Here is a 12,387-nt window from a genome sequence, read left to right as displayed (position 1 = left end):
AAGAAAGCCTCATCTTTGTCATGAAGAGCAGTTGGTGGTTTTGAACTGCTGATCTTGTGATTAGCAGCCCAACTTGTAGCCCACTGTGCCATCCGGGCCACTCTATCCTACAGTCCAGATGGGTGTGAATTACACAGTGCCAAGCAAGTTCACCTTTCAGTTCCACATCATGAGCTGTGGGCCTACAGTCATCAAACACACTTATAACAGATAGGTGGGTAGTCACATCTGTGATGGGTATGGGTAAGGCATGTATGCTGTAGTGTTGTCCGGGCACTTCTGCTGGGCAGCAGAGGAAGTGAAAGCCAGCAGGGCCACTTCCTGTGGCTTCAGGCTGGATCTTGAGATAAAAGGACTGCTGCTAGTAAGTTATTTAATAAAGCCTTTATTGAGGGTCTGTTATGCGCCAGGCCTGCAGACAAGTGCTTGCCTTGGTGTGTGGGAGAGACCGACCAAACAAGTAATCCTTAACTAACGAGCAAACCAGAAGTTGTGATGAAGGTTGTGCTGGAGGCCACCGTGGTATCCTGGCTGTGCGTCATGGTGGGGAGCCCACTCAGACCCGCTCATCTTAGGTTGCCAGGGGAAGCCTCTTTGAGGTAACATTTAAGAAGGTTGATACTCATTCCTGCAGAAGGAGGAAAAGCGTTTTTCTGGCAGAGGGAACAGGATGTTTGAAGGTAGAAGAACTATGTGTGATTAGTCATGGGCTGATTAGGTGTGTTGCAAAAAACAAAACCAACAAAACAAAAAAAAACTTTTAACACTCAGTGCAGACCAGATTACGGACGAGTAAGGATTCTGTGGCTCCAAGGGGTCAAGCCTTCCTGACTCCACACCCTGTGTAGTTTCCTCCTCTGCTCACTCTAGGCTAGGCTCTCTGGCTCTCAAGCGTCTCTCTGTGCCTAACGACGCTTGAGTTAATGTGACCCAGTTAGATAAATTCTTGTACACTGACATGCCATGTCAAGTTGCTGCTGTCTGGAATCCTCTAGCGCAGTGGTTCTCACCCTTCCTCAGGCTGCGACGCTCATGTGGTGGTGACCCCCAACCGTAAAATGATTTCTGATGCTCTTTCATCACTGTAATCTTGCTTCTGTTATGAATCGTCATGTAAATATCTGATAGGCAGGATATATTTTCATTGTTACAAATTGAACATAATTCATCACAAAAACAATTTGTAATGATATATTGTGAAATATTTATTTCTGATGACAAATAAATGAAATTTTGTCTTGAAGCATGGTGCCGCATGTGTTACAGTCTTAATATAACAACAGTAAACTGCATTGATACATTTTGCAACAGTAGGCGTAAAAAGCCAAAGTCAGTGCGAAGGTTGAGATAGCTTCTTTCTCACCAGATCAGCATAGCTGCATGTGGGCGGGGGACCCGCCTGGAGACAGAAGAGCGGTGTCTTGGTTCTTAAGACCATCCAATGGCTTTAGGCAAACCCTGTGAAAGGGTTGTTAGACCCCCAAATGGGTTGCCACCCCCAGATTGAGAACCACAGCTATCTAGTGACCGTGTGAAGACGCCCGTGGTAACCTGTAGCTGAGGTTGCATGGACTAGGAGTGGATGGATTCTTTTCGTAACGAGCTAGATAAGTCAATATTTTAGGCTTTCAGCTCACAGATGGTTTGCTGTAGAGTCATCATCCTTTTCCCCCTCTCTTTTAGCAACTCTCTTAATCATGTAAAAACCGTCTAAACTCAGGAGCCCTACAAAAGGCCACAGGCTACCATGTACAGTGTCTGGCTGGAACAACCAGCGTTGGTCTGTTAGCCAGTGACAGCCATTGAAATGTTCCTAACCAAGACCAGCAGACCCACTCAGCTGAGCACAGCCCACAGAATCATGGACAAATAAAACAGTAATGTTGAGGTATGTAATGCAGCAGTAGAGAGCTCTGCTACAGCTCAATAGACCATAAAAAGGAATTTTGATTTTTTTTTCATGAAATAAGCTATTTAGAGATTGTAAGCAGGAAATTATATAACTTTTTATTATTTAAAAATAACTTTTTTTCCCCCACCAACAGCCTTACATTATTTATTGTTAGACTTGATGAGGAAGCAAAAAAAAAACAAACAAGGAATAAACCAGATTGTTTGCCAACAGAAGTTCAATTGATCAGATGGGGACAAAAGTCTTAATGCAACACATGATTTGAGCCTGGGAAAATGCGGCCATCGGTGCCATCCCTCAGGGGCCTCCTTGCAGACCCAGCTTGGTTCTTCTCCAGTGTCTTCTCTTGGAGTTGTACCTGATTTTATTACCGGTTTACATTCGAATCCATTGGGGGATGGGCCGGTTCTGCTTCTGTTTCTTGGCCAGGAATCTCTTGATCCTGAAAGTCTTATGAGACGACATGGTGACGTCGGAGCAACGCCACACTCAGGATGGCGGAGAAACAGAGAGAGCTAAAAATAACTTTATACTTAAAAGTCACAAGAATAGTACAAAAAATTCCCCCCCCCAAATTCCCACTTATCCATCGTTTATTTCTCAAATGTTAACATTTTGCCAAATTTGCTTTATCCTCTTTTCCTAGTTGGTCACATGCACACATACATTATACATTTGTATTTACATCTATACATATATATACAGATGAGACTAAATAAAAAACTATTGCTATCAAATCATAGAAACCTTTTGTTTCTCAACATAACCTCCACGTAGGTCTATATACTTTTAAAATCATATTTATTTATTTAATAATTTTTATTAGGAGCTCTTACAGTTCTTATAACAATCCATACATCAATTTATGTCAAGCACATTTGTACATATGTTGCCATCATCATTTTCAAAACATTTTCTTTCTATTTGAGCCCTTGGTGTCAGCTCTTTGTTTTTTTCCCTCCCTTGCCCCCGTCCCTCTTGTGAACCCTTGATAAATTAGAAATTATTTTTATTTTCATATCTTACACTGTCTGCTGTCTCCCTTCACCCACCTTTCTGTTGTTTGTCCACCTGGGGGGTGGGTGTACATCAGTCATTGTGATCAGTTCCCCATTTCTCCCCCTTCCCCCTCCCCCTTCCCCCTACCCTCTAGGTATCACTACTTCCATTACTGTTCCTGAGGGGTTTCTCTGTCCCGGATTCCGTGTGTTGAGAGCTCTTATCTATACCAGTGTACATACTTCAGCTAGCAGGATTCGTAAGGGAGAACTGGGCTCATGATAATGGTCAGGGGGAGTGGGGAGAAGCATTAAAGAACTAGAAGAATGTTGCGTGTTCCATCAGTGCTATGTTGCACCCTGGCTGGCTCGTCCCTTCCTTGTGACCTTTCTGTGAGGGGATGTCCAATTGTCAACAGATAGGCTTTGGGTCTCCACTCAGAACGCCCCCGCCCCTCTCGTTCGCATCAAAATGGTTGTTGGTTTTGTTTTGGGTCTTCTAATGCCTGCTACCTGATCCTGTTGACCCCTTGTGATCACACAGGTTGGTGTGCTTCTTCCATGTGGGCTTTGTTGCTTCCCTGCTAGATGGCTGCTTGTTTAACTTCAAGCCTTTAAGATACCAGATGCTATATCTTGTAATAGCTGGGTACCATCAGCTTTCTTTGCCACATTAGCTTATGCACCCATTTAGTTTTCAGTGATTGTGTCGGGAAGGTGAGCATTACAGCATGCTGGGTTATTAGAACAAAATGTTCCTGTGTTGAGGGAGGACTTGAGTAGAGGCCCAGTGTCCATCTGCTACCTTAATACTTAACACAAAAAATATGTATACAGACTACTTATATCCCTATTGTTATATATTAAATATATACATATGTATATACCTATACTTAATCTCTATAAATGTCATTTGTCTCCTAGTTCTTTCCTCTAGTTCCTTTTACTTTGTCCCACTACCATGTTCGACTTTTCTTGCCTCTCTGTACTTCCTCTCGGCTACATTCCACTTGATCAAACCCCACCAGCTACTCTACACCCTCCTCACCATCGATTTTAGATCATTTGTTGTTCCCTATCCCTGGGTTTGTTGGCTCCCTCTTCCCTTTCCTTCACTTCTCCCTCTCTCCTGTTCCCCCTGAAACTCTTGGTCCCATTGTTTTCTCCTTGGGATTGTTTATCCTGTCTATCTTATGTAGATAGACGTGGGGAAAAAAGAGAGAGAGAGAGAAGAAAAAAACAAATCATAACAAAAAATCGCCTATAAATAATTGCAGGTCTGTGCACTGACCCTTATGAATGTTTTCCGATCAGGTCTGATGCAGTGCCAAACCCTGCCTCCCCCCCACCCCCCGCCCCCCAGTCTGAAGTCTATTTTCGGGATTCTTCGGGGACTTTGTTGCTTCGCTCCCCTTGCTGTTCTGTTGGGCTCCCTCTGTGTTACGCACTGGGGTGGGGGAGGGGATCAGACCATTCACAATTCACACCCTGTCTCCGGTGCTGGCCACCTCCCCACCCCCACCCCATAGCACTATGGGTCGGTGAGGGGACCTGGTGTCTTGTGGTGAGGCCTACCCTAGGACCCTCTCTACATTGACTGTACTGAGTGGGAATGTTGTCTTCGAGGCCTGGTGGGCCAGGATGTGGTTCTCTCTCTCTCTCTCTCTCTCTTCCTTTCCTCTTAGTTTGCTCCCGTGTGCTCTGGGCAGACCTGCCACACTCCCCAGGCTGTATCTTCAGTGCCGTCCTCTGTAGTGCATGCTTCTGGGGAGGGGGTTGATGGAGCTGGGATAGGGTCAGCCCCACAGACCTTCTGTTAGTTGCTGCTTCATGCCGGTATGTTGCCCTTAAGGCTTGGTGCACCAGATTGATGTCTGGTCCCTCTCTTCCTTTCCTGTGGAGACATAATCAATACCCTCCCCGTGGTGGATTAGTGCCCTGTTCAGTCCTCCCCTAATACCTTCTTTTCTCCCCACTCTTTCCCTTCTTTATGTTGGTATGCTGTATTCATCATTGGACTTGGTCTGTTCCCTGCCCGTGTGCCTGTCCCTCAACCCATAAATTGTGTGTTAAATAGTTTTTCTTCTGTTCCTACTGTGCTGATTGGACCTACATCAGTGGACTCATCATGTACTTGTCCTTTTGTCCTTGGCTAACTTTGCTTAGCCTAATTTCCTTCAACTCTTCCTATGAGACAATGTGCTTCGTGTGTTCTTCACTGTTCTTAGGGATGCGTAGTACTCCATTGTGTGTATGTGGCCGAATTGGCGATTTCGCTTGTGTCCATGTCTGTACATTCTGAAAGCAGTGTTTCCGTCTCTCTAACTCTTCTCTGAAGAATTCCGTGCTTGTCTAATGACACCATATCAAGATGGCAGCTTTTGGCATCCTTAAGGGACTCAAATTGTGTTCCTTTTCAATATTCTTGGAGTTTAGGGAACAAAGAGAAGTCTGGAAGAACAAAATCAAGGGAGGGAGGGGGAAGAAATGGGAAGCGGGTATCAGGGGCTGAAGTGGGAAGAGATTGCTTCGACAATGATGATGGCGGCATATGTGCAAAGGTGCTTGACACACTGGATGAATATATGGATTGTGATAAGAGATGGAAGAGCCCCAATGAAAGCATTAAAAAAAAAAATCAGGGTGGGTGGGGTAAGGTTCTCAAAGAAATTCTTGCAGGACAGCCCACTCTGACCTTGAAGAATGAGCAGGTGCGTTGTTACGATGGGAGAAAATCCTTAGCACAACTCTTCTGGCCTTTTTTTTCACCAATGCAGTTTTCACTTTCCTTAAAACTTCTTGACAAGAAGCCCCTGCGAATGTCCTTTGAGAAAGTCCTTCAGGAGGATCCCTTGGAGAATCCCCCGAATCAGTGGCCATAATCTTCTGAGAATGTAACTGGCCCAGCAGACCCTTGCAGAGCTGTGATTGAACTTGCTCTCTGGGTCGTATTGGTACGTAGACCATTCACCCCGGTTATGATTTGTTCCATAAAATCGTCTTTGTTAGTTACAATCTTGCTTAAAAGGCGGATGGAAACATCAGCTCTCTGAGCTAGCTCTTCTTCACACTACATTTTCGGTGCCCCAAGAGCCAACAGCTTGCTCAGGCCAAGCTGTCCCCTTACCATGCGACATGCCAGGCCACGTGAGAGCCCCGTTGCAGTAGCTGCCACGTCCTTTGTAAGCCTGTGGTCTTCCTCCACTCCTTCCTGGCGTCAGCCTCCGTTTGGGCATTCATCATACTTATTGGTCTTCCTTCTCTGGGCTCGTCTTTGAGGTCTTCTTGACTTTCTTTCCAATGCTTGATTTATCTAAAACTGTTGTTTTCGGATTTGGTCAGATGGCTCATCAGTCTGTTTCCCCTCTCTCTCCTCCCTTTGCCGCCTATGCAAAATAAAGTTTTTTTTCTCCTCAAAGAATAAAATAATATAAACGGTTGTTTTATATGGGCTGTGTTCTGTAAACTTTTTGCAAAGCTTGAGTAATTTGGGAAGATGTCCTGGAGTTTTGTTAAAAATTTGGTATTAGTCCTGACCCCCAAATCCTTTTTCTCCATAGCACAAAACATATCCTCCTCTTTTCAGCACCCCACTGAGACTAAGACAAGTGTATTACTGAGAGAACTTGTCTGCAACCATCCACTGATCACCATCACATGTTTAGACACGTTTTGTTTGGAGTGAACTCATGCATGTATGAAGTGGAACTCTCCCAGTATCCTATTGTACTGCCCTCGAGTCTGTGTGTATGTGTGTGTGTGTGTGTGTGTGTGTATAGGGTGAGAGGAGTGTGTTGGCCGTGCAGTGGATAAGCTCCTCAGGAAAGATGGAGCAGTCTGCTTCTATAAACACTTTAGTCTCAGAAACCCTATAGGAGAGTTCTACTCTGACCTTTAGGGTCACTGAGTCAGAATTGACTCAGTGGTACAGTGTATATGAGCGGGCTTCAGAAAGTTCGTGGGAAAATGGATTGAAAAGATTATAGAACTTTTTCCATGAACATTTTAAAACCCCTTGGTACATATATTTAAAAACCCTTTGGGGTTAAATTGCCAGCCTGCTGCCCTTTTACCTCTAACGACTTTGAAGTTTATTCCCTAAAAAGCAAGGACTTTTTCTTACATCCCAGAGTATAAGGATAAAACATCAGGAAGTTAACACTGATGCAACGCTGCTCTCTAACCCACCGACCTGATGGAAATATGGCTGGTGGTACTGGCCCAGGATTCCGTCCAAGACCCCGCATCGCATGACATGTCTCTCTAGATCTCTTCAAATGGTTCTTTAGTCTCCTCTGTCTTTCATGACCTTTTAAAGAGTCCAATCCAGTTAGTTTACAGAATGCGCTTCAATTTGCATTATCTGACGCTTCCCCGTGATTAGAATCAGGTGAAGGTCGGAATGCCGCAGAAGCGCTGGGCCCTTGCCAGGGCTTCTTATCAGGAGCCACTTGAAGTTGAATGGTCTCATTACTGTGTGGTCACTCTGATCACTTTGTTAGTGACGTGTCTGCCAGGTTTCTCTACTGTAAGATCGCTACCTTTCCATTTGTAATTAATAAATGTCTTGTAGGGAGGCATTTTGAGACCATGTTAATATCTTGTTTCTCATCAGATTTTTTTTTATGCACTAAATTCAACATCCATTGATGATTTTAATTATGGGTTATGATTCGTTAAGATTTATGTTGCTGCTCAGATTATCCCAGATATATTTAGCCAGTGGGAGCCCCTTCCGTCTCTCTTGGACTCTTTGTTGACGTGTTTCCGCCATTTCTGGAATACTTCCTTGCTGTCTGGCACAGCATGTTCCAGGCTCCATTTGTACTTTCCCAACCCTGGAATCAGCCATTTCTCTGGGGCTCTGGCTTCTTTTTATGGAGAATGGTGATAGGTGGTGTCATTGCTGATTGGAAAGCACTAGAAAATATGCACACCCAGACATCTGTATTTGTTTTTTTTCTGGCCTATTAAATAACATGAATATGAGGTTTATTCAAGTCTTTTAAAATGTATATTTATATCTCTGATCTATGTTTACCCATTTTCAACTTCTGTGGAATGGGAGACATCCAGCTCCCATTATCCACAACTGACTTCCGCAGCAAGTGCTTTCCGAATTCCTAACCTGTTCCACTGCAGAAAGCAAGCCTACGAATTCTCAACTCCACTCTCGTGACCATCGAGTTGATGCCGACTTAGAGCCACCCTATAGGACGGGTGGGCTGCCCCTGCGAGTTTCTGGGACGAGTAGAGAGCCCGTCTTTTCCCCTCGGGCGGTCAGCAGCCCAGTGACCAACCACTACACCTCCAGGGCTGCTCCACGCCTACCAACTAGGGCCTCAGATTTGTCCACTACTCTCTTTGTTTAGGCTGAGGATCTCTGATCAAAATACATCGCTCAAAATGTAGGTGGTTATTTACATTTCTCTCCACCACCACCACCAAATTGTGGATTTTTTGAATTAAAGGGTTTTTTTTAATCATTGTAGTGGGGACTCTTAATAGCTCTTATAACAATCCAAATACCCATTGTGTCAAGCACATTTGTACATATGTTGCCATTATCCTTTTAAAAACATTTTCTTTCCACTTGAGCCCCTTGCTTGGTATCCGCTCCTCATTTTTTACCTCTCCCCACCACCCTCCCACCCTCATGAACCCTTGATAAATTATAAATTATTGTTACTTTTATACCTTACACCATCTGCTGTCTCCCTTCACCCCTGTTTCTGTTGTTTGTCACCCTGGTTGGAGGTGGGCGTTATACGTTGATCATTGCGATTGGCTTCCCCTTTCTCCCCCATGTGAATATTTCTCTATTAGGTCTTTTCATCTTTGTTCTACAATTTTAAAAAAATAAAAAGCTTTATTGAGATAGGAGTCATCTACCAGTTTACCCATGTAAAGTATACAACTCAGTGGTAGTTGGTATATTGACATAACTGTGAAAATATCACCACGATCTAATTTGACAACTTTCTCATCACCCCACAAAGAAACTGTGTACCCCACTAGAAGTCACTCTCCTAACCCCGCCCCAGCTCTCCCAGCCTTCGGCAACTGTGTAATCTACTCCTGTCTCGATAGTTTTTCCTATAATGGATGTTTTCATATATATAAATGTACTTTATATTGTAGATTAGGATTATATTTCATTTGGTTTAAATGAAGCCATTCCATAAGCGGTCTTTGGTGACTGGCTTCTTTAATTTAGCACAACTGATACAATGCTTACTGTGTCTATCTGTTTAGTCCATGATGGACATTTGGGTTCTTTCCACTGCAGGCTACTATGAATAATGCTACTATGAACATTTGTATACAAGTCTTTGTGTGAACATATGTTTTCACTTCTCTTGGGCACATACCTAGGAGAGGAATAATTGGGTGAGAGGGTAATTCCACGTTTAACATTTTGAGGAAATGCCAAACTAATTGCCAAAGTGGCTACTCCAGTTTACAATTCCACCAGCAATGTATCAGAGTTCCAATTTCTCCACATCCTCACAGACACTTGTTATTGTCCGTCTTTACTTAATCAGCGTCTCATGGCGGTTGGCATTTCCCCGGTGGCTGTTGGTGCTCAGCATGAGATGCCAACTTCGAGGAGGTCAGCTGTGTTTCCCATCCCGTGGTTTCTCCAGAAAGCCTCTCCGGCTTCCTCTTCATCTCTTGCCTAGAGTTAGGGATCCTTTGGGCCCCTGGGAGGCTGGTCCCTCTTGGTCAGGTGCTTTGGTTCCAACGTTGGGCTGCTGTGTGTGAATCGAAGGCGCATGTTTTGCCTTCTTGGCAGGTTTGGTGTTCCTGGTGATGCTAGTGCAGTCATCCATCACAGAGCTCACAGGCCACTGGGACAAAGCCATTGAGCAAGACGGAGATTGCTGAACTGAACACAATCAGGCACGCTCGATCCAGAAACAGTCTGAGAAGCGATCTCATCCAGTGTCCTCTGCACTGATGCTGAGCCACAATTAGAAACACCCCCCCCTTCCCCCCAAGAGCATGCCAGGTGGGCTAGAATAGCTCATGTGTTCTTTCCAAGTCTGTGGAGGAAGACATCCCATTGGTCCCTTTTCCCATCACCCCGTATTTTAGCACCTCTGTGCTCTGGTCCAGACCCCACCTTCTCAGCACGGATACCGGTTTGCTTTCGTGCTCTCCTCCCCTGGAAGATGCAAGGGACAGCTGCTCCCTGGGAGGGTCTTCTCTGGTCAGAAGCGTGAGGAAATGCAGACCAAGTGAGGCCCCTTCAGGCGCCTTTAAAGAGGGAACGGCTTTTCCTTTTGGCTGTGGCCTGGGCAGCCTGCTTTGAACAAGGGCCTTTCTGACAATCTTCAGGTTGTGTGTTTATGACGGAGGCTGGGCCATTCCAAATTCTGCTTCAGGCTTGCGCCCAGCTAGCCCGGTGGGTGGTAATCAAATGCAGGCAGAGACCATCTGGTCTGGCTTGGGCGTCCCACCCAGCCAAGGGAGGGCTGGCCTGGCCCACCACAGAGCTGCCCGGAAAGCGGGTCGAGGCAGATGGTGGACATGTGCGTGCGTGAGCAAGCATGCACTCGTCCGTGCGGAGCTGGTTGGGTGCATGTTTCTCCCTCTACAGCCGAGGCTTCTTATCTGAGCCGTCCAAGAGGAGCGTGCTGCTTTAAGTCTGTTTCTCAAGGTTTTGTGGTTAGATAATCATGTATTTTTATTGGCCCAAGATGAAAGCCCTGGAGTAGTGGTCTAATACACAAAGCTGCCTCTTGTTTGGTGGCTGCTGAAATCTTCCCTTTGCCCCAGGAACCCATCTCCTTTTGCATGGATTTTTCCTCACGAGTCCAGCTTGCATTTCCCGCCAGGTTTTCCGACCCGTCCAGGCCCACAGCCCTGATGAGGCAGCCCTTCTCCCAGCCTCGGCTCTCGCCCCTCGGCTCCATCTTCGGCCAGGAACAACTACCGCTCGTATCGCCTCCCGCCGTGCATTATCTCCTAGCTTGGGCTTCAGAATTTCAGGTGTTTCCTTTCAAAATAGATCCTGCCTCCTATCATGCTCGGAACCTGGGGAAAAAGACAAAGCACGAGACCTCCTTTAAATGTAACTGGGTATGACCGTGAGCTTTTTAAAGGATGCCTTTGGCATCCTCTAAAGAACTGCATGGGCTTCTCAGACGGAGCCCTGGCGGTGCAGTAGTTGCGCATTGGGCTCTGATCCACACGGTCGGCAGTTCAAAGAGACTACCAGCTCCTAGGGAGAGAGACTGGGCTTTCTCCTCCTGTAAACAGTTCCGTTTCAGAAACCCACAGGGGGTCCCTATGGGTCGGTATTGATGGATGGCAGTGGGCTGTGGGCTTAACAGAGGTAACCGCCCTCTGCAGCAAATGCCGGAGCGCTCGACTGCCCATTTAAAGAATGGGCATGTTAAGGCCCGTAAGGCCAGATGAGGGCTGGCCACAGAGCTTCTGAGACATTGCAATCTCGTCCCAACTAGTCTCTCAGCCTAGCTTCTTGAGGTGGTGATGAAGGAACAGTGCCGCCTGGCATCTGTATCAGCATCCCTTCAGAAGTCTGCTGCCCTCGCCCGCTGACCCCGTTTGGGGAGCTTGGCCCGCGAGGAGGTGTTGGCTGTCCGCTTAGCTTATGGTTTGCATTTGTCTGCCGAGGCGTTTACATGTGTATACTCATGGTGGCTCATGTTTGTACAAGATATAATTACTAGAAATTGTATCATGAACTTAGTTTAACCCTTCCCTTGCTGACAATCCTCATGCACTCCTCCCTGGAGTGTCTCTCACCTACAGAAACCTGGCACCTCGCCCACCAGGCCCTGGCTCCCTATTCCACATCGTTGCCTGTACTGGTGGAAGTCTCCTTCGGGACAGGCATGGAGCCTGGGGGGTTTTGAGTGTGTTCTTGCAGACAGAGAGGCTGGCCTTCCTCCCGTGCCTCATCATCACGTGTTGAATTGTGGCCACAGAGGCGGTAATCCTGGGCATTGTGAGCCACCTGGGAATGGAAAGGAAAGGGGAGTAAGCCATGCTTTCCCAGGCTCCAGTGACGGAAGTGTGTGCACACAGAGTGGCCCGGGTTTCAGGAAGAGCACGTGTTGGTGGATGAGTATGTGTGGGTTGCCAGGTTTTAGGCGGAATGTGAGCCCACTGGTACCTGTTGTATCTACCTAGGAACCGGGCCACAAACCCCGGGGTTGGAGGCCAACAGCCAGCTCAGCCAGAGGTTTTGCCCTTCTGGTCCAGAGCTGGGTGCTGGTGGTTGGGGTGGGGGTAGGGAAAGGGTCTCATTCTCACAGAGCATACAGCATTACGGAAGACTCACAGGACATATATGTGAAAGGCCATGAATCCTGAACAAACCAAGTGGGTCCAACAGCTTGAAGGAATAAGGTGTGTGGATAGGAAAAGTTCCAATAGTGGAATGGCTATCGTACAGAAAGGAATGTTCACTCAAAACTAAAAGTACCAGAGAGCTTCGGATTGGCC

Source organism: Echinops telfairi, unplaced genomic scaffold (assembly GCF_000313985.2).
Source record: "Echinops telfairi isolate 266 unplaced genomic scaffold, ASM31398v2 ScPeMD7_70;HRSCAF=299, whole genome shotgun sequence".
Classification (NCBI taxonomy): domain Eukaryota; kingdom Metazoa; phylum Chordata; class Mammalia; order Afrosoricida; family Tenrecidae; genus Echinops; species Echinops telfairi.
The sequence above is the reverse complement of the archived record's forward strand: the minus strand, read 5'-3'. Positions refer to the sequence as shown.